Source organism: Zea mays, chromosome 5, assembly GCF_902167145.1.
Source record: "Zea mays cultivar B73 chromosome 5, Zm-B73-REFERENCE-NAM-5.0, whole genome shotgun sequence".
Taxonomy (NCBI): domain Eukaryota; kingdom Viridiplantae; phylum Streptophyta; class Magnoliopsida; order Poales; family Poaceae; genus Zea; species Zea mays.
In genome coordinates, this window is record NC_050100.1 from 20,537,130 (window position 1) to 20,556,495 (window position 19,366).

A 19,366-nucleotide genomic window follows, 5' to 3' on the forward strand; every position below is an offset into this window, starting at 1 on the left:
CAACCACCAAAATTCATATTGGAAAAGGTTTGACCCTATTTCCCTTTCAGGGGGGGAGATAGAGATTAGGGGGAAGATAGTAGAAGTAGAAGAAAATAGCAGAAGTAGCATAGAAGTAATATAGATAGTAGAAGTAGCATAGAAGAGTAACAAAATTGCAGTTTTAACATAGTAAAGTAATGACATAGACAATGGTAAAGTAATGACATAGGAAAGTTCATCATTGCTAGTCGACAATGGTATCAGGATGTAAGTAATGTCATCATTGCAACTGAGCACATCACATAAAGGAACTTAGCACAAAGAAAGTGAGTTCAAAACTGCAAATAGTTCATCATTGCTAATAGACAATGTTCTCAGCCATCAACTTAGCACAAAGAAAGTGAGTTCAAAATTGTAGATAGTTCATCATTGCTAATAGACAATGTTCTCAACCAACTTAGCACAATACATATTGACCACTATCCCCTATGTGAGGCCCTATTCTGCCACATTTGTTGAGCCCAATTGTCCCTGGTAGCAGACCAGGCAGCATTGTCCATGACAAGGTCATGGGGAGCTTTCTCATGAACTTGATTTGCAGCCCATGTTTCTTCCAGTGGAATATGTTCATCATTCCCATGACAAAGAATCCAGTTGTGGAGGATACAACAGGCTAGGACTAGCTTTACTTGTGTCTTGTATGGATGGAAAAGTTTGTTATATAATATTTTGAATCTGTTCTTCAAATGAAGCGTCCCGGTCCTTTGGGACTCAAATGTGATACAATTACTAGTCCCAGGAGGCTAGTAACCACATTCATTACTTCAAATAGTTACAGAGTCTGAGTAAAGTTATTACAATACCGGGGGATACAAGCTCGAGAGTGAGCCGAAAATCTTAAAACGCAGTGGAAGGTAAAATAGCCCAGACCACAGGCAGGACTGGGTGAAGACACAACCCCTTCAATCAAGCATAGCAGAAAAGAAGTCTTCAGCTGCTGAAAAACATAAATAAATCTGGATGAATACACTAGGTATTCTGCAAGCCCACCCGGCTCCCGTAAAGAGAAAGTGACCTATATTGTACATGCTTCATATGGTGGAGTTGAAGTCACTCATATTTTTTTTCAGAGAAAGGCAGTACTCGTTGTTTAAGGTTTTCCTAAGACAATAGAAATGACCCTTGTCTGACCACCACTGAGCTTCCCGCTCCCGTGGTACTACTTGCTTTCCAGAAACACACACACATTTCCTTATTCCCGGTTGTAGTAGAAACACTAATTGTCATACCATACCAGACTCGTCCATACCAGTGGACACAGACTATTCGAATAGGTTTAGACTCTGCGCAGAGGGGTACACTTTACCCACTAGTCCGGCTCTGCGATCTCATGGCCAATGAGATCCGAATCCGAAACTCTTTCCTTCCTCGCACGTCCTAACCTTAACAGTTATACCGGAAGGAGTCAGGCCACCGCCATGTCCAAACCGGACAAATCTTTCCCCCTCCTTATCCTCCCGGTGCTCCCCAGCCTTCATAACCCTCGGGTTGGATCGTATGAGTTCAGATCGAGTGGCTGCCCACACAGCCTCGAGTGGTTGTACTTTTTGTGAGTATAGGTAATGAAAGATGACAAACCGGTCCTTATATGAGAGGACGATCCTTCTGCTCATGCCTAAACCAGCTGAGCCATCACCTTAGGCCCTCCCCTAAACCAGGGAGTCGCTGATCATCCTACTCACCAGGTGATGAGGGTGAATACCCTACATCGCATACTTTTTGGAAAACATGTTACTTGCACCCTTATACTTATCCCATATCTTGTAATCAAAGGTAATAGTTAATGCGGGCTCTCTCATGCTCACCATGCAATTTGATTCCAACCCATATTCCAGGCTTAGGCAGTGGTAGAGAGAAATAGGTAAATAATGCATCAAGGGAAGGATGGACTTGCCTTCGTCGAAGCTTTCCTGGCACAAGAGGTTTATCTCGGAGGGGTCGGGTTCTTGCCCTTCTTCCGGGGTTATAAATTCCAGAGGATCGGATCCCTCTTCCGCTAATCAAACACAGATAATAACAATACATCAATCATGGTGACTTTTAGTGGGGGTGTGCCATTTCTTATATCTCATTGTTTTGGTGCCCTATAATTTATTTGAACTATTTTTGGTACATAAAATATTAGCAAAATTCTATATGAGAAAATGGGAAAAGAAAAGAGAAAATAAAAAGAAAAGCTTTTTTCCTGCCTTGCTGGGCCGGGGGGAATTTTGGCCCACCTAGGCGCGAGCGCGCGCGCGGGCGCACTTGCGGCCCAGCTGGCCTAGCAGCGAGGGAGAGACGGCAGGGAACGGCGCCGTGGCGCGGGCCCGCATGCCAGGGAGAGGGAGTGAAAGGGAATTAGGCTTACACCTAGTTCCTAAACAATTTTGGTGGTTGAATTGCCCAACACAAATCTTTGGACTAACTAGTTTGCTCTAGTGTATAAGTTATACAGGTGTCAAAGGTTCACACTTAGCCAATAAAAAGACCAAGAGCTGGGTTCAACAAAAGAGCAAAGGGGCAACCGAAGGCACCTCTGGTCTGGCACACCGGACTGTCCGGTGTGCCACCGGACAGTGTCCGGTGCACCACCGGACATGTCCGGTGCACCAGAGGACTCTAACTCGAACTCGCCACCTTCGGGAATTTCCAGAGGCCACTCCGCTATAATTCACCGGACTGTCCGGTGCTCCAAGGAAGGGCAGCCCCAGGAACTCGCCAGCCTCGGGTTTTCATTCCAGCCGCTCCACTATAATTCACCGGACTGTCCGGTGTGCACCGGACTGTCCGGTGCATCTGCGGAGCAACGGCTACTTCAGGCGCCAACGGCTACCTGCAGCGCATTTATTGCGCGCCAGCGCGCGCAGAGGGCAGGCACGCCCATGCTGGCGCACCGGACACTCTACAGTACGTGTCCGGTGCGCCACCGGACATTAAGGCGGGCCCTGAAGTCAGAACTCCAACGGTCGATTTCCAACGGCACTGGTGACGTGGCGGGGGCACCGGACTGTCCGGTGTGCACCGGACTGTCCGGTGCGCCATCGAACAGACAGCCCAGCCAACGGTCAAGTTTGGTGGTTGGGGCTATAAATACCCCAACCACCCCACCATTCATTGCATCCAAGTTTTCCACTTCCCAACTACTACAAGAGCTCTAGCATTCAATTCTAGACACACCAAAGAGATCAAATCCTCTCCAAATTCCACACAACACCATAGTGACTAGAGAGAGTGATTTGCTTGTGTTCTTTCGAGCTCTTGCGCTTGGATTGCTTTTTTCTTTCTCACTTGCTCTTGCGATCAACACTCAATTGTAATCAAGGCAAGAGGCACCAATTGTGTGGTGGCCCTTGCGGGGAAGTTTTATTCCCGGCTTTGATTTGAGAAGAGAAGCTCACTCGGTCCGAGGGACCGTTTGAGAGAGGGAAGGGTTGAAAGAGACCCGGCCTTTGTGGCCTCCTCAACGGGGAGTAGGTTTGCAAGAACCGAACCTCGGTAAAACAAATCCGCGTGTCACACACTTCATTTGCTTGCGATTTGTTTTGCTCCCTCTCTCTTGCGGATTCGTTTATATTTCTAACGCTAACCCGGCTTGTAGTTGTGATTATTTTTGAGAATTTCAGTTTCGCCCTATTCACCCCCCCCCCCCTCTAGGCGACTTTCAATTGGTATCAGAGCCCGGTGCTTCATTAGAGCCTAACCGCTCGAAGTGATGTCGGGAGATCACGCCAAGAAGGAGATGGAGACCGGCGAAAAGCCCACTACAAGCCACGGGAGCACTTCATCGGAAGAGTCCCGCACCAAGAGAAAGGAGAAGAAGAAGAGCTCCTCCAACAAAGGGAAGGAGAAGAAATCTCCTTCGCACCACAAAGAGAAGAAGGAGAGATCTTCCTCCCACAAGCCACATCGGAGAGGGGACAAGCACAAAAGGATGAGGAAAGTGGTCTACTACGAGACCGACACTTCATCAACATCGACCTCCGGCTCCGATGCGCCCTCCGTAACTTCTAAACGCCAAGAGCGTAAGAAGTTTAGTAAGATCCCCCTACATTACCCTCGCATTTCTAAAAATGCACCTTTACTTTCCGTCCCATTAGGCAAACCACCAACTTTTGATGGTGAAGATTATGCTAGGTGGAGTGATTTAATGCGATTTCATCTAACCTCACTCCACAAAAGTATATGGGATGTTGTTGAGTTTGGTGCACAGGTACCGTCCATAGGGGATAAAGACTATGATGAGGATGAAGTGGCCCAAATCGAGCACTTCAACTCTCAAGCGACAACAATACTCCTCGCCTCTTTAAGTAGAGAGGAGTATAACAAAGTTCAAGGGTTGAAGAGCGTCAAGGAAGTTTGGGATGTGCTCAAAACCGCGCACGAAGGAGATGAGCTCACCAAAATCACCAAGCGGGAAACGATCGAGGGGGAGCTCGGTCGGTTCCGACTTCGCAAAGGGGAGGAGCCACAACACATGTACAACCGGCTCAAGACCTTGGTGAACCAAGTGCGCAACCTCGGGAGCACGAAGTGGGACGACCACGAAATGGTTAAGGTTATTCTAAGATCTCTCATTTTCCTTAACCCCACTCAAGTTCAATTAATTCGTGGTAATCCTAGATATACTAAAATGACCCCCGAGGAAGTTATCGGAAATTTTGTGAGTTTTGAGTGCATGATCGAAGGCTCGAGGAAGATCAACGAGCTTGATGATCCATCCACATCCGAAGCTCAACCCATCGCATTCAAGGCGACGGAGGAAAAGAAGGAGGAGGCCACACCAAGTCGACAACCTATAGACGCCTCCAAGCTCGACAATGAGGAAATGGCGCTCGTCATCAAGAGCTTCCGCCAAATCCTCAAGCAAAGGAGAGGGAAAGACTACAAGTCCCGCTCCAAGAAGGTTTGCTACAAGTGTGGTAAGCCGGTCACTTTATTGCTAAATGTCCATTATCAAGTGATAGTGACAGGGGCGACGACAAGAAGGGGAGAAGAAAGGAGAAGAAGAGGTACTACAAGAAGAAGGGCGGCGATGCCCATGTTTGTCGGGAGTGGGACTCCGACGAAAGCTCTAGCGACTCCTCCGACGACGAGGACGCCGCCAACATCGCCGTCACCAAGGGACTCCTCTTCCCCAACGTCGGCCACAAGTGCCTCATGGCAAAGGACGACAAAAGGAAGAAGGTTAAATCCAACTCCTCCACTAAATATGAATCGTCTAGTGATGATAATGCTAGTGGTGAGGAAGACAATTTGCGTATCATTTTTGCCAACCTTAACATGGAACAAAAAGAAAAATTAAATGAGCTAATTAGTGCCATCCATGAAAAGGATGATCTCTTGGACTCCCAAGAGGACTTTCTAATCAAGGAAAATAAGAAACATGTTAAGGTTAAAAATGCTTATGCTCTAGAGGTAGAAAAATGTGAAAAATTGTCTAGTGAGCTAAGCACTTGCCATGAGACCATTAACAACCTTAGAAATGAAAATGCTAGATTAATTGCTAAGGTTGATTCTCATGTTTGTATTGATTCAATTCCCGATCTTAGAAATGATAATGATGATTTGCTTGCTAAGATTAAGGAATTGAATGATTCTCTTGCTAGCCTTAGAGTAGAAAATGATAATTTGATTGCTAAGGCTAAAGATTTTGATGTTTGCAATGTCACTATATCCGATCTTAGAGATAAAAATGATATATTACGTGCTAAGATTGTTGAACTTAATTCTTGCAAACCCTCTACATCTACTATTGAGCATGTGTCTATTTGTGATAGATGTAGAGATATTGATGTTAATGCTATTCATGATCACATGTCCTTAATTAAACAACAAAATGATCATATAGCAAAACTAGATGCTAAAATTGCCGAGCATAACTTGGAAAATGAAAAGTTTAAATTTGCTAGAAGTATGCTCTATAATGGGAGACGCCCGGGCATCAAGGATGGCATTGGCTTCCAAAGGGGAGACAATGACAAACTTAATGCCCCTCCTAAGAACTTGTCTAACTTTGTTAAGGGCAAGGCTCCCATGCCTCAGGATAACGAGGGCTACATTTTATACCCTACCGGCTATCCTGAGAGCAAAATTAGGAAAATTCATTCTAGGAAGTCTCACTCTGGCCCTAATCATGCTTTTATGTATAAGGGTGAGACATCTAGCTCTAGGCAACCAACCCGTGCCAAGTTGCCTAGAAAGAAAACTCCTAATGCATCAAATGATCATTCCATTTCATTTAAAACTTTTGATGCTTCTTATGTGCTTACTAACAAATCCGGCAAGGTAGTTGCCAAGTTTGTTGGGGGCAAACACAAGGGTTCCAAGACTTGTGTTTGGGTACCCAAAGTTCTTGTTTCTAATGCCAAAGGACCCAAAACCGTTTGGGTACCTAAAATCAAGAACTAAAATTGTTTTGCAGGTTTATGCATCCGGGGGCTCAAGCTGGATACTCGACAGCGGGTGCACAAACCACATGACAAGGGAGAAGAAGATGTTCTCCTCATATGAGAAAAACCAAGATCCCCAACGAGCGATCACATTCGGGGATGGAAATCAAGGTTTGGTCAAAGGATTGGGTAAAATTGCTATATCGCCTGACCATACTATTTCCAATGTTTTTCTTGTTGATTCATTAGATTACAATTTGCTTTCCGTATCCCAATTATGTCAAATGGGCTACAACTGTCTATTCACTGATATAGGTGTCACTGTCTTTAGAAGAAGTGATGATTCAATAGCATTTAAGGGAGTGTTAGAGGGTCAGCTATACTTAGTAGATTTTGATAGAGCTGAACTCGACACCTGCTTAATTGCTAAGACTAACATGGGTTGGCTCTGGCACCGCCGACTAGCCCATGTTGGAATGAAGAATCTTCATAAGCTTCTAAAGGGAGAACACATTTTAGGATTAACAAATGTTCATTTTGAGAAAGACAGGATTTGTAGCGCATGCCAGGCAGGGAAGCAAGTTGGAGCTCATCATCCACACAAGAACATCATGACGACCGACAGGCCACTGGAGCTCCTACACATGGATCTATTCGGCCCGATTGCTTACATAAGCATCGGCGGGAGTAAGTACTGTCTAGTTATTGTGGATGATTATTCTCGCTTCACTTGGGTATTCTTTTTACAGGAAAAATCTCAAACCCAAGAGACCTTAAAGGGATTCTTGAGACGGGCTCAAAATGAGTTCGGCTTAAGGATCAAGAAAATAAGAAGCGACAATGGGACGGAGTTCAAGAACTCTCAAATTGAAGGCTTTCTTGAGGAGGAGGGCATCAAGCATGAGTTCTCTTCTCCCTACACCCCACAACAAAATGGTGTAGTGGAGAGGAAGAATCGAACTCTATTGGACATGGCAAGGACCATGCTTGATGAGTACAAGACTTCGGATCGGTTTTGGGGCGAGGCAGTCAACACCGCCTGCTACGCCATCAACCGGTTATATCTTCACCGAATCCTCAAGAAGACATCCTATGAACTCCTAACCGGTAAAAAGCCCAACATTTCATATTTTAGAGTTTTTGGTAGCAAATGCTTTATTCTTGTTAAAAGAGGTAGAAAATCTAAATTTGCTCCTAAAACTGTAGAAGGCTTTTTACTAGGATATGACTCAAACACAAGGGCATATAGAGTCTTTAACAAGTCCTCAGGACTTGTTGAAGTATCTTGTGACGTTGTGTTTGATGAGACTAACGGCTCTCAAGTGGAGCAAGTTGATCTTGATGAGATAGGTGAAGAACAGGCTCCATGCATAGCGCTAAGGAACATGTCCATTGGGGATGTGTGTCCTAAGGAATCCAAAGAGCCTCCAAATGCACAAGATCAACCATCCTCCTCCACGCAAGCATCTCCACCAACCCAAGATGAGGACGAGGCTCAAGTTGATGAAGGAGAAGATCAAAAGGATGAGCCACCTCAAAATGACGGCAACGATCAAGGGGGAGATGCAAATGATGAAGACAAGGAGGATGAAGAACCAAGGCCGCCACACCCAAGAGTCCACCAAGCAATACAACGAGATCACCCCGTCGACACTATCCTCGGCGACATTCATAAGGGGGTAACTACTAGATCTCGTGTTGCACATTTTTGTGAGCATTACTCGTTTGTTTCCTCTATTGAGCCACACAGGGTAGAGGAAGCATTACAAGATTCGGATTGGGTGGTGGCGATGCAAGAGGAGCTCAACAATTTCACAAGGAACGAGGTATGGCACTTAGTTCCACGTCCTAACCAAAATGTTGTAGGAACCAAATGGGTCTTCCGCAACAAGCAAGATGAGCATGGTGTGGTGACAAGGAACAAAGCTCGACTTGTGGCCAAAGGATACTCCCAAGTCGAAGGTTTGGATTTCGGTGAAACCTATGCACCCGTAGCTAGGCTTGAGTCAATTCGCATATTATTAGCCTATGCTACTTACCATGGCTTTAAGCTTTATCAAATGGACGTGAAAAGTGCTTTCCTCAATGGACCAATCAAGGAAGAGGTCTATGTTGAGCAACCTCCCGGCTTTGAAGATAGTAAGTACCCTAACCATGTCTATAAGCTCTCTAAGGCGCTTTATGGGCTCAAGCAAGCCCCAAGAGCATGGTATGAATGCCTTAGAGATTTCCTTATCGCTAATGGCTTCAAAGTCGGCAAGGCGGATCCTACTCTATTCACTAAAACTCTTGACAATGATTTGTTTGTATGCCAAATTTATGTTGATGATATCATATTTGGGTCTACCAACGAATCTACTTGTGAGGAATTTAGTAGGATCATGACACAGAAATTTGAGATGTCTATGATGGGGGAGTTGAAGTATTTCTTAGGATTTCAAGTGAAGCAACTCCAAGAGGGCACCTTCATTAGCCAAATGAAGTATACTCAAGATATTCTAAGCAAGTTTGGAATGAAGGATGCCAAGCCCATCAAGACACCCATGGGAACCAATGGGCATCTCGACCTCGACACAGGAGGTAAGTCCGTGGATCAAAAGGTATATCGGTCGATGATAGGTTCCTTACTCTATTTATGTGCTTCTCGACCGGACATTATGCTTTCCGTTTGCATGTGTGCAAGATTCCAATCCGACCCTAAGGAATCCCACCTTACGGCCGTAAAACGAATCTTGAGATATTTGGCTTATACTCCTAAGTTTGGGCTTTGGTACCCTCGGGGATCCACATTTGGTTTGATTGGTTATTCGGATGCCGATTGGGCGGGGTGTAAGATTAACAGGAAGAGCACATCAGGGACTTGCCAGTTCTTGGGAAGATCCTTGGTGTCTTGGGCTTCAAAGAAGCAAAATTCGGTCGCTCTTTCAACCGCCGAAGCCGAGTACATTGCCGCAGGTCATTGTTGCGCGCAATTACTTTGGATGAGGCAAACCCTGCGGGACTACGGTTACAAATTAACCAAAGTTCCTTTGCTATGTGATAATTAGAGTGCAATCAAAATGGCCGACAATCCCGTCGAGCATAGCCGCACTAAGCACATAGCCATTCAGTATCATTTTCTTAGGGATCACCAGCAAAAGGGAGATATCGAGATTGCTTACATTAATACTAAAGATCAATTAGCCGATATCTTTACCAAGCCACTTGATGAACAAACTTTTACCAAACTTAGGCATGAGCTCAATATTCTTGATTCCCGCAACTTCTTTTGTTAGATTGCACACATAGCTCATTTATATACTTTTGATCATATCTCTTTTATATGCTATGACTAATGTGTTTCCAAGTCTATTTCAAATCAAGTCATAGGTATATTGAAAGGGAATTGGAGTTTTCGGCGAAGACAAAGGCTTCCACTCCGCAACCCATCCTTCGCCGTCGCTCCAAGCCACTCTCCATCTTTGGGGGAGAGAACAAAAGGACTTCATCTATGGTATAATCTTAACTCATTTGTTTATGACCAAAGAGGAAGACATTACTTAGAGGGCTCTAATAATTCCGTTTTTGGCGATTCATGCCAAAGGGGGAGAGAGTATGAGCCCAAAGCAAAAGGACCGCACCACCACCAATTTCAAAAACTTAGTGTTTTCCAAGAGTATTTATCAATTGGTATCCTATTGTGTTCAAAAGAGGGAGAAAGTAGTATTTCAAAAATGATATATCAAAACCCTCTTGAACACTAAGAGGAGGATCTCCTTTAAGGGGAGTTATGTTTAGTCAAAGGAAAAGCATTTGAAACAGGGGGAGAAAATTTCAAATCTTGAAAATGCTTTGCAAAATCCTATTCATTTACCTTTGACCATTTGCAAAAGAACTTTGAAAAGGATTTACAAAAAAGTTTGCAAAAACATAACATGTGGTGCAAGCGTGGTCCAAAATGTTAAATAAGAAAGAAACAATCCATGCATATCTTGTAAGTAGTTATATTGGCTCAATTCCAAGCAACCTTTACACTTACATTATGCAAACTAGTTCAATTATGCACTTCTATATTTGCTTTGGTTTGTGTTGGCATCAATCACCAAAAAGGGGGAGATTGAAAGGGAATTAGGCTTACACCTAGTTCCTAAACAATTTTGGTGGTTGAATTGTCCAACACAAATCTTTGGACTAACTAGTTTGCTCTAGTGTATAAGTTATACAGGTGTCAAAGGTTCACACTTAGCCAATAAAAAGACCAAGAGCTGGGTTCAACAAAAGAGCAAAGGGGCAACCGAAGGCACCTCTGGTCTGGCACACCGGACTGTCCGGTGTGCCACCGGACAGTGTCCGGTGCACCACCGGACATGTCTGGTGCACCAGAGGACTCTAACTCGAACTCGCCACCTTCGGGAATTTCCAGAGGCCACTCCGCTATAATTCACCGGACTGTCCGGTGTGCACCGGACATGTCCGGTGCTCCAAGGAAGGGCAGCCCCAGGAACTCGCCAGCCTCGGGTTTTCATTCCAGCCGCTCCACTATAATTCACCGGACTGTCCGGTGTGCACCGGACTGTCCGGTGCATCTGCGGAGCAACGGCTACTTCAGGCGCCAACGGCTACCTGCAGCGCATTTATTGCGCGCCAGCGCGCGCAGAGGGCAGGCACGCCCATGCTGGCGCACCGGACACTCTACAGTATGTGTCCGGTGCGCCACCGGACATTAAGGCGGGCCCTGAAGTCAGAACTCCAACGGTCGATTTCCAACGGCACTGGTGACGTGGCGGGGGCACCGGACTGTCCGGTGTGCACCGGACTGTCCGGTGCGCCATCGAACAGACAGCCCAGCCAACGGTCAAGTTTGGTGGTTGGGGCTATAAATACCCCAACCACCCCACCATTCATTGCATCCAAGTTTTCCACTTCCCAACTACTACAAGAGCTCTAGCATTCAATTCTAGACACACCAAAGAGATCAAATCCTCTCCAAATTCCACACAACGCCATAGTGACTAGAGAGAGTGATTTGCTTGTGTTCTTTCGAGCTCTTGCGCTTGGATTGCTTTTTTCTTTCTCACTTGCTCTTGCGATCAACACTCAATTGTAATCAAGGCAAGAGGCACCAATTGTGTGGTGGCCCTTGCGGGGAAGTTTTATTCCCGGCTTTGATTTGAGAAGAGAAGCTCACTCGGTCCGAGGGACCGTTTGAGAGAGGGAAGGGTTGAAAGAGACCCGGCCTTTGTGGCCTCCTCAACGGGGAGTAGGTTTGCAAGAACCGAACCTCGGTAAAACAAATCCGCGTGTCACACACTTCATTTGCTTGCGATTTGTTTTGCTCCCTCTCTCTTGCGGATTCGTTTATATTTCTAACGCTAACCCGACTTGTAGTTGTGATTATTTTTGAGAATTTCAGTTTCGCCCTATTCACCCCCCCCTCTAGGCGACTTTCAGGGAGGGGGGTTCGACCGGAGTCCGGCCGACGGCGAAATCCCGCAGCGGTTCTCCGCCGTTGGTCCGGTTCTACGGCGGGGAGGCAGTGGCGAGGCACAGGCGGGTGCAGGGGATCACGGGGGTGGGGCCAATTTGACCGGTGGGGGCCTATGGCGGCCAGTCCGCGGCACGGTGGCGGGTGTCCGCGGCGGTGATGTCGCCGGTGCGGTTGCCGGGCACAATAGGAGGGGAAAAGTGGTGCCTTGTGATCGTGAGAGTGTGGCAGAGCTTCGAGCATGGTTTAATTGGACAGAGGATCACTAGAAAGGGGGAAAGGAGCTCACCAGAGCGACGGGGGAAGCACGACGGCGCTAGCTTGATTCGCTTGGGGGAAGGCGAAGGAGTTGGTCGGAGCCGGTGTGGTGAAGACGGGGCTCGGGCGGGTCCTTTTATAGGCGCTCGGGGGAGGGAGAGGGATGGAGGGGACGGCGAGCACCGGCGAGCTCGCCATGATGGCGGGAATGGCGCTAACGCCGATTGAGATGGCTCGAGCAGGCGAGGGGGGAGGGGACGGGTCGGGTACAGTGGCGGGGTTGTCGCTGAGGTCGAGCGAGCCTTAATGGCGAGGCGATGGGGCGAGAGGGACTCGGCGGCGGATGCGCCGGTGAGGCATGGGCGAGAACGACGAAGCTGACAGGTGGGGCCAAGCTGCCAGAGAGAGGGAGCGGCGCGAGAGGGAGGGAGGCGAGTCGCTGACGGGCGGGGCCAAGCTGTCAACGAGGCGCGCGGCGCGCGGAGCTGGGCCGCCTGGGCCGGGGAGAGGGGAAGGGAAGCGCAGGCGCGCGGGGTTGGTTGGGCCGGATTTGGCCCAGCCGAGGGGGGGAGGGAGTTTCTCTTTTTCTTTTTCTGATTTCTATTTCTTTTTCTTTTCTACTTTTGTTTCTTTTCATTTCTTTTTCCTTTGAACCAAAAAATTTCTTAAATGATCTTGAGTGATAAATATAGTCTAAGTGAGGTGCTCCTATCATTACAAGTGTATGCATATGATGAGGTGATCTAGGGGTAGAATTAAGGGAGAAAATAAATTAAAGGGGGGGGTTTAGGAGGTTAGGGTTTCAAACCTTGGGTTGGGATTTTTGGGATGTTACATCAAAGCACCAAAGGCCCTCTCTATTGTCACCCTTAGTGATGAATGTCTAAGGTTGAAGAGCTCTTTGGGGTTCTGTGGATTCCTCCCCCCATATTCACTCAAGTGGTACCGTGTGGCACGATAAGGGGGTAAAAACCTAGGTCTGATAGCATAACCAGCATCCACAAGGTAAAATTTACCTAACATCATATATCATATATTAGGGCATTGTAGACCAATATTAGGGGATACCAAGGAAACTAGTTTTTACCTTGGGGCACTTTTAGACCATCTTCTCTCTCAAGGGCATCAGCAAGGATAAGGGCATCATGTGCTGATCCCTCCCAGCCAGCAAGAACATATGTAAACCTTAGATCAAAGTCTACAGCAGCTAAGATGTTCTGTGTTGTGGTATGTTTCCTACCAAGGAAGGTAGCCCTCTGATTTCTAGGAACTTTTGCTAGCACATGAGTGCCATCAATGGCACCAATACAGTCCTACACATCAGGGCAAACATTTGTTACTACAAACCCAACATGAAAAGTAGTGGTGTGTTTGGATTTGGCTGACCTTGAAATATGGGTACCATCTGTGGCTATCTCTAATTTTGGTTGGTGTAGCAGTTGAAGGTGGCAAAATCATTTCATTCCTCAGTTCACTAATAGCATACAATACTTCCTTGAAGTATCTGCTAATGGTCTCAATAGACCTTCGAAAGGTCATGTGTATAACTCTAAACCTTTGGTTATGACCTACCACATGTAAAAACATGGCAACCTGCTCCTCTACTGAGCTATGAATGCTATCTCTCAATAGTTGCCTAGTGCGAAAAAGGTCACACAACTGCATAAAAGGGGCTCTTCTCATCCTGAGTAAGTCAACACACTCAACATCTGTGGATTCATAAATGAATCTTAGGTTGTTTTGCCTCTCTTGGTCTCTTTGGTGCATTGGGCCATAAGTGATACACCTCCTAGCATGCAGTCGGTGCCTCAACCATGCATCCAACCAGGCCGACATAACTGCTACAAGGACCACTGCCTTTACAATTAGCCGACGGCGTGCAATAGCAGTATTCATTGCTAGAGTAATAAAATAGAAAAAATGTGTCGGGTACCGTAATTAGGGGTACCCCCAATACTCCTAAGCATAGCTGGAAAACATCTTCAAAATAGACCGTAAAGGATGGTAAGCACAGCGCAAAGTTAAAGCCTCATCTACCAAGGGATGAGATCTCGTCTCACCCGAGCCCGGCCTCAGGCAAGAACTGTGGTCCCGGACGGATTCACGCCTCGCCCGAGGGCCTCCTCAGGCAGCAGGCGCACCCCCGGCTCGCCCGAGGCTAAGCTCGGGCAAACTTTGTCGCATAGCAACCTCGGCCAAATCGCCTTACCGCTGACCGTATCGCATGCACATTTAATGCAGGGATCACCTGACACCTTATCCTGACACACACGCCTCAGTTGGCAAGGTCGAAATGACGCAGTCACTTCGCCCCTTTACTGATCGTTCTGACAGGAAAACAACACTATTCACCCTGTTCCGACTACTGTGCCAACCACTAGGGAAAGACTAACAACAGTGAGTCACGGCCTCTCCCGAGTTCAGCCTTGGGCGCAACAGGGAGCTCCGCCTCGCCCGACCCCAGGCCTCGGCCTCAGCTTCGGCCTCGGGAGAAGGTCTCCGCCTCGCCCGACCCTGACCTCGGCCTCAGCCTCAGCCTCGGGAAAAGGTCTCCGCCTCGCTCGACCCTGACCTCGGCCTCAGCCTCGGCCTTGGGAGAAGTCACCGCCTCGCCCGACCCCGACCTCGGCCTCAGCCTCGGCCTCGAGAGAAGTCACCGCCTCGCCCGACCTCGGCCTCGGACCGACTACGCTACAGGGGACACATCATTACCCTACCTCTAGCTAGCCGCCTCAGGCTACGAAGGAACAAGACCGGTGTCACATCTAGATTACTCCGGCAACAGGTAATGATGGTTCCCTGCATGCGCCCATGACGTCGATTGTTCTCAAGCTCTCTATGAAGGCAAAGAAACGTCAGTAGGACCCAGGGCCGCACCGCCAGCTACGCTTCATACAGGGCTCAAGCACTTCTCCGCCGGCCACGTTAGCACATAGCTATACCCCCATATGTACAGCTGGACCATCCCCTTGTATCTATAAAAGGGGATGCCCAAGGCCTTCTCGGGGGGGAGAGAGAGGAACGGGCAGTAAGAACGACGGAGACGGACTCACTCAAACATCGAACTCTACTCCGCAACACTAGGCTTCTCAAGAGGCCTAGGTCTGGTTCCCTCTCTCATGAAGCTTGTAGCCCCTACTGCAAGCACCCCGGTGCAAGATAATATAAGCCTCATCCCTCCTCTTGTGTTCCATCTTGCATCAACCCATCTGGGCAGGGACACGCGGCACAAAATTCACTAGTCGATCTGGTTGAGGGTCCCCCAGGTGAGAGCACCTAGAGGGGGGGGGGGTGAATAGGTGATCCTGTAACACTTAAATCTTAGGCCACAAAAACTTGGTTAAGTGTTAGCACAATAACCGCCAAGTGGCTAGAGAGGAATCTTCAACAAAACACAATAACCAACAAGATCAATCACAGAGATGGCACGGTGGTTATCCCGTGGTTCGGCCAAGACCAACGCTTGCCTACTCCACGTTGTGGCGTCCCAACGGACGAGGGTTGCAATCAACCCCTCTCAAGCGGTCCAAAGACCCACTTGAATACCACGGTGTTTTGCTTGCTTTTTCTCAATCCCGTTTGCGAGGAATCTCCACAACTTGGAGCCTCTCGCCCTTACACTTGAAATTCACAAAGAACACGGAGCAAGGGAGGGATTAGCAACACACTCAAGACAAGAAATCACAGCAACACCACGCAAACAAGTCGCAACGAGAGCTCACAACACAACTTAATGAGTTTACCACTCAACTAGAGCTCTAATTGCTATCGCAAAGAATCAAAGGCGCGGAATCGATGTCTTGGTGCTTAGGAATGCTTAGGAGATGCTTGGTGTCCTCCTCCATGCGCCTAGGGGTCCCTTTTATAGCCCCAAGGCAGCTAGGAGCCGTTGAGAGCAAACTGGGAAGGCTGATCTTGCCTTCTGTCGACTGGCGCACCGGACAGTCCGGTGCACACCGGACACTGTCCGGTGCCCGATTTCCTTCCATAAATGGCACAGTCGACCGTTGGCAGACTGAGAGCCGTTGGCGCACCGGACAGACCGGTGCCCCCTTCTAGCCGTTGGCTCGGCCACGTGTCCCGCGCAGATCGCGCGGCCGACCGTTGGCCCTGCCGACCGTTGGCTCACCGGACAGTCTGGTGCACACCGGACAGTCCGGTGAATTATAGTCGTACGTCGACGATGAATTCCCGAGAGCGACGAGTTCGCCTGTGAACGGCCCACCGGACAGTCCGGTGAATTATAGCCGTACACCGTCGTCGAAGTCTCGAGAGTAGCCTTTTCCCTCGAGCCAGCCTGGCGCACCGGACACTGTCCGGTGCACCACCGGACAGTCCGGTGCACCCAGACTGAGCAGACTTTGGCTGCTCGAGCCATCTCTTATCCAACTCGATTTTTTCTGTTTCCAGCACTTAGACACAATACATTAGTCCATAAAACAATGTACTAAGTCTGAGAAACATACCTTTATCCTTGATTTGTACTTTGTCCACCTTTTTACAATTAGGCTCTTGTGTTGGACACTAAATCACCAAAATACTTAGAAATGGCCCAATGGCACATTTCCCTTTCAATCTCCCCCTTTTTGGTGATTTATGCCAACACAACATAAAGCAAGTAGAACAAGTACAAAATCACTTCAAATAAGAACTCAAATTATTTTGATTCAAATTTGACATATATGGATCACTCTATGCCACCACTTGGTTTGTTTTTGCAAATCAAACTCAAATTTCTATCTCTAAGTCAAAACCACTTGTAGAGACATAAAGAGAGGTTTTCCAAAGAAATTTGATCAAGGATTTCAAAAACTCCCCCTTTTTCCCATAATCAACACTTCTCCCCACAAGAGGCCAACTTTTGACATAAGAGACAATAAAAGAGTTTTGACAACCCAAAAGCTCTAATATACTTTTTTCAAAAATTTCTCAAGTGATAGCTGATCCATCTATTGCTTTGGCCTTTATTTTCTCCCCCTTTGGCATCAAGCACCAAAACGGGATCAATCTTGGCCCTTTAACCCCATTGCCTTGGGCAATAAGAGTATAAAGATGAACTTGGAAAAGTTACTCTTTTCATCGGAGTGCGGTGGAAGTCTTGCATGGTCCAAGTCCACCTTTTCCCTTTAAATCCTCCTTGAAGACTAAAACAACCAAACTCAAGGACATGGTTAGTCTCAAAGGGTCAAGTTGTAGCACAGCTCCCCCTAAATATGTGCATCACTTGCAAAAGGGACTTGTGAGGTCCAGGGAGTGTTTGTACAACTTGAGCACCACAATAAGCAACAAAATGCAGAATGAACATGATCAAAGGCATAAACACATGTATGCTACAATTCAATCCAAGTTCCCCGAATCTAAGATATTGAGCTCACTACGCAGCCTGCAAAAGGTCTTCTCATCTAGAGGCTTGGTAAAGATATCGGCTAGCTGGTTCTCGGTGCTAACATGAAACACTTCGATATCCCCCTTTTGCTGGTGGTCTCTCAAAAAGTGATGCCAGATGTCAATGTGCTTTGTGTGGCTATGCTCAACAGGATTTTCCGCTATTCGGATAGCACTCTCATTGTCACATAGGAGTGGGACTTTGCTCAGATTGTAGCCAAAGTCCTGGAGGGTTTGCCTCATCCAAAGTAGTTGCGCGCAACACTGTCCTGCGGCAACGTACTCGGCCTCAGCGGTGGATAGGGCAACAGAGGTTTGTTTCTTAGAGTTCCATGACACCAGGGACCTTCCTAAGAATTGGCACGTCCCCGATGTACTCTTCCTATCGACCTTACATCCAGCATAGTCGGAATCCGAGTACCCAATCAAGTCAAAGTTAGACCCCTTTGGATACCAGATCCCGAAGCAAGGCGTAGCGACTAAGTATCTAAGAATTCGCTTCACGGCCACTAAGTGACACTCCTTAGGATCGGATTGAACTCTAGCACACATGCATACGCTAAGCATAATATCCGGTCTACTAGCACATAAATAAAGCAAAGAACCTATCATGGACTGGTATGCTTTTTGATCAACGGACTTACCACCTTTGTTGAGGTCGGTGTGTCCGTCGGTTCCCATCGGCGTCTTGGCGGGCTTGGCGTCCTTCATCCCAAACCGCTTTAGCAAATCTTGCCTGTACTTCATTTGGGAGATGAAGGTGCCGTCCTTGAGTTGCTTCACTTGGAACCCAAGGAAGTAGTTCAACTCGCCCATCATCGACATCTCGAATTTCTGCGTCATAACCCTGATAAACTCTTCACAAGACTTTTGATTAGTAGAACCAAATATTATGTCATCGACATAAATTTGGCACACAAAAAGATCACCATCGCACGTCTTAGTAAAAAGAGTTGGATCGGCTTTCCCGACCTTGAAAGCATTAGCAATTAAAAAGTCTCTAAGGCATTCATACCATGCTCTTGGGGCTTGCTTAAGTCCATAGAGCGCCTTAGAGAGCTTACACACGTGGTCGGGGTACCGTTCATCCTCGAAGCCAGGGGTTGCTCCACGTACACCTCCTCTTTGATTGGCCCGTTGAGGAAAGCGCTCTTCACATCCATTTGGTACAACCTGAAAGAATGGTGAGCGGCATATGCTTGCAAGATACGAATTGATTCTAGCCTAGCCACAGGAGCGAATGTCTCCTCAAAGTCCAAACCTGCGACTTGGGCATAACCTTTTGCCACAAGCCGAGCCTTGTTCCTTGTCACCACCCCGTGCTCGTCCTGTTTGTTGCGGAACACCCACTTGGTTCCCACAACATTTTGCTTGGGGCGTGGCACCAGTGTCCAAACTTCATTGCGCTTGAAATTGTTGAGTTCCTCCTGCATGGCCAACACCCAGTCCGGATCTAGCAAGGCCTCTTCTACCCTGAAAGGCTCAATAGAAGAGACAAAAGAGTAATGCTCACAAAAATTAACTAATCTTGAACGAGTAGTTACTCCCTTGCTAATATCACCCAATATCTGGTCGACGGGATGATCCCTTTGAATCGTCGCTCGAACTTGGGTTGGAGGTGCCTGAGGTGCTTCTTCCTCTTCAACTTGAACATCCTGTGCTCCCCCTTGATCATGCGCCTCCACTTGAGGTACCTGTTCGTCATCTTGGATTGGGGGATGCACCATAGTTGAGGAAGACGGTTGATCTTGCTCCAAATGTTCCTGAGGCCGTACATCTCCAATCGCCATGGTGCGTATCGCGGCCGTTGGAACGTCTTCTTCATCTACATCATCAAGATCAACAA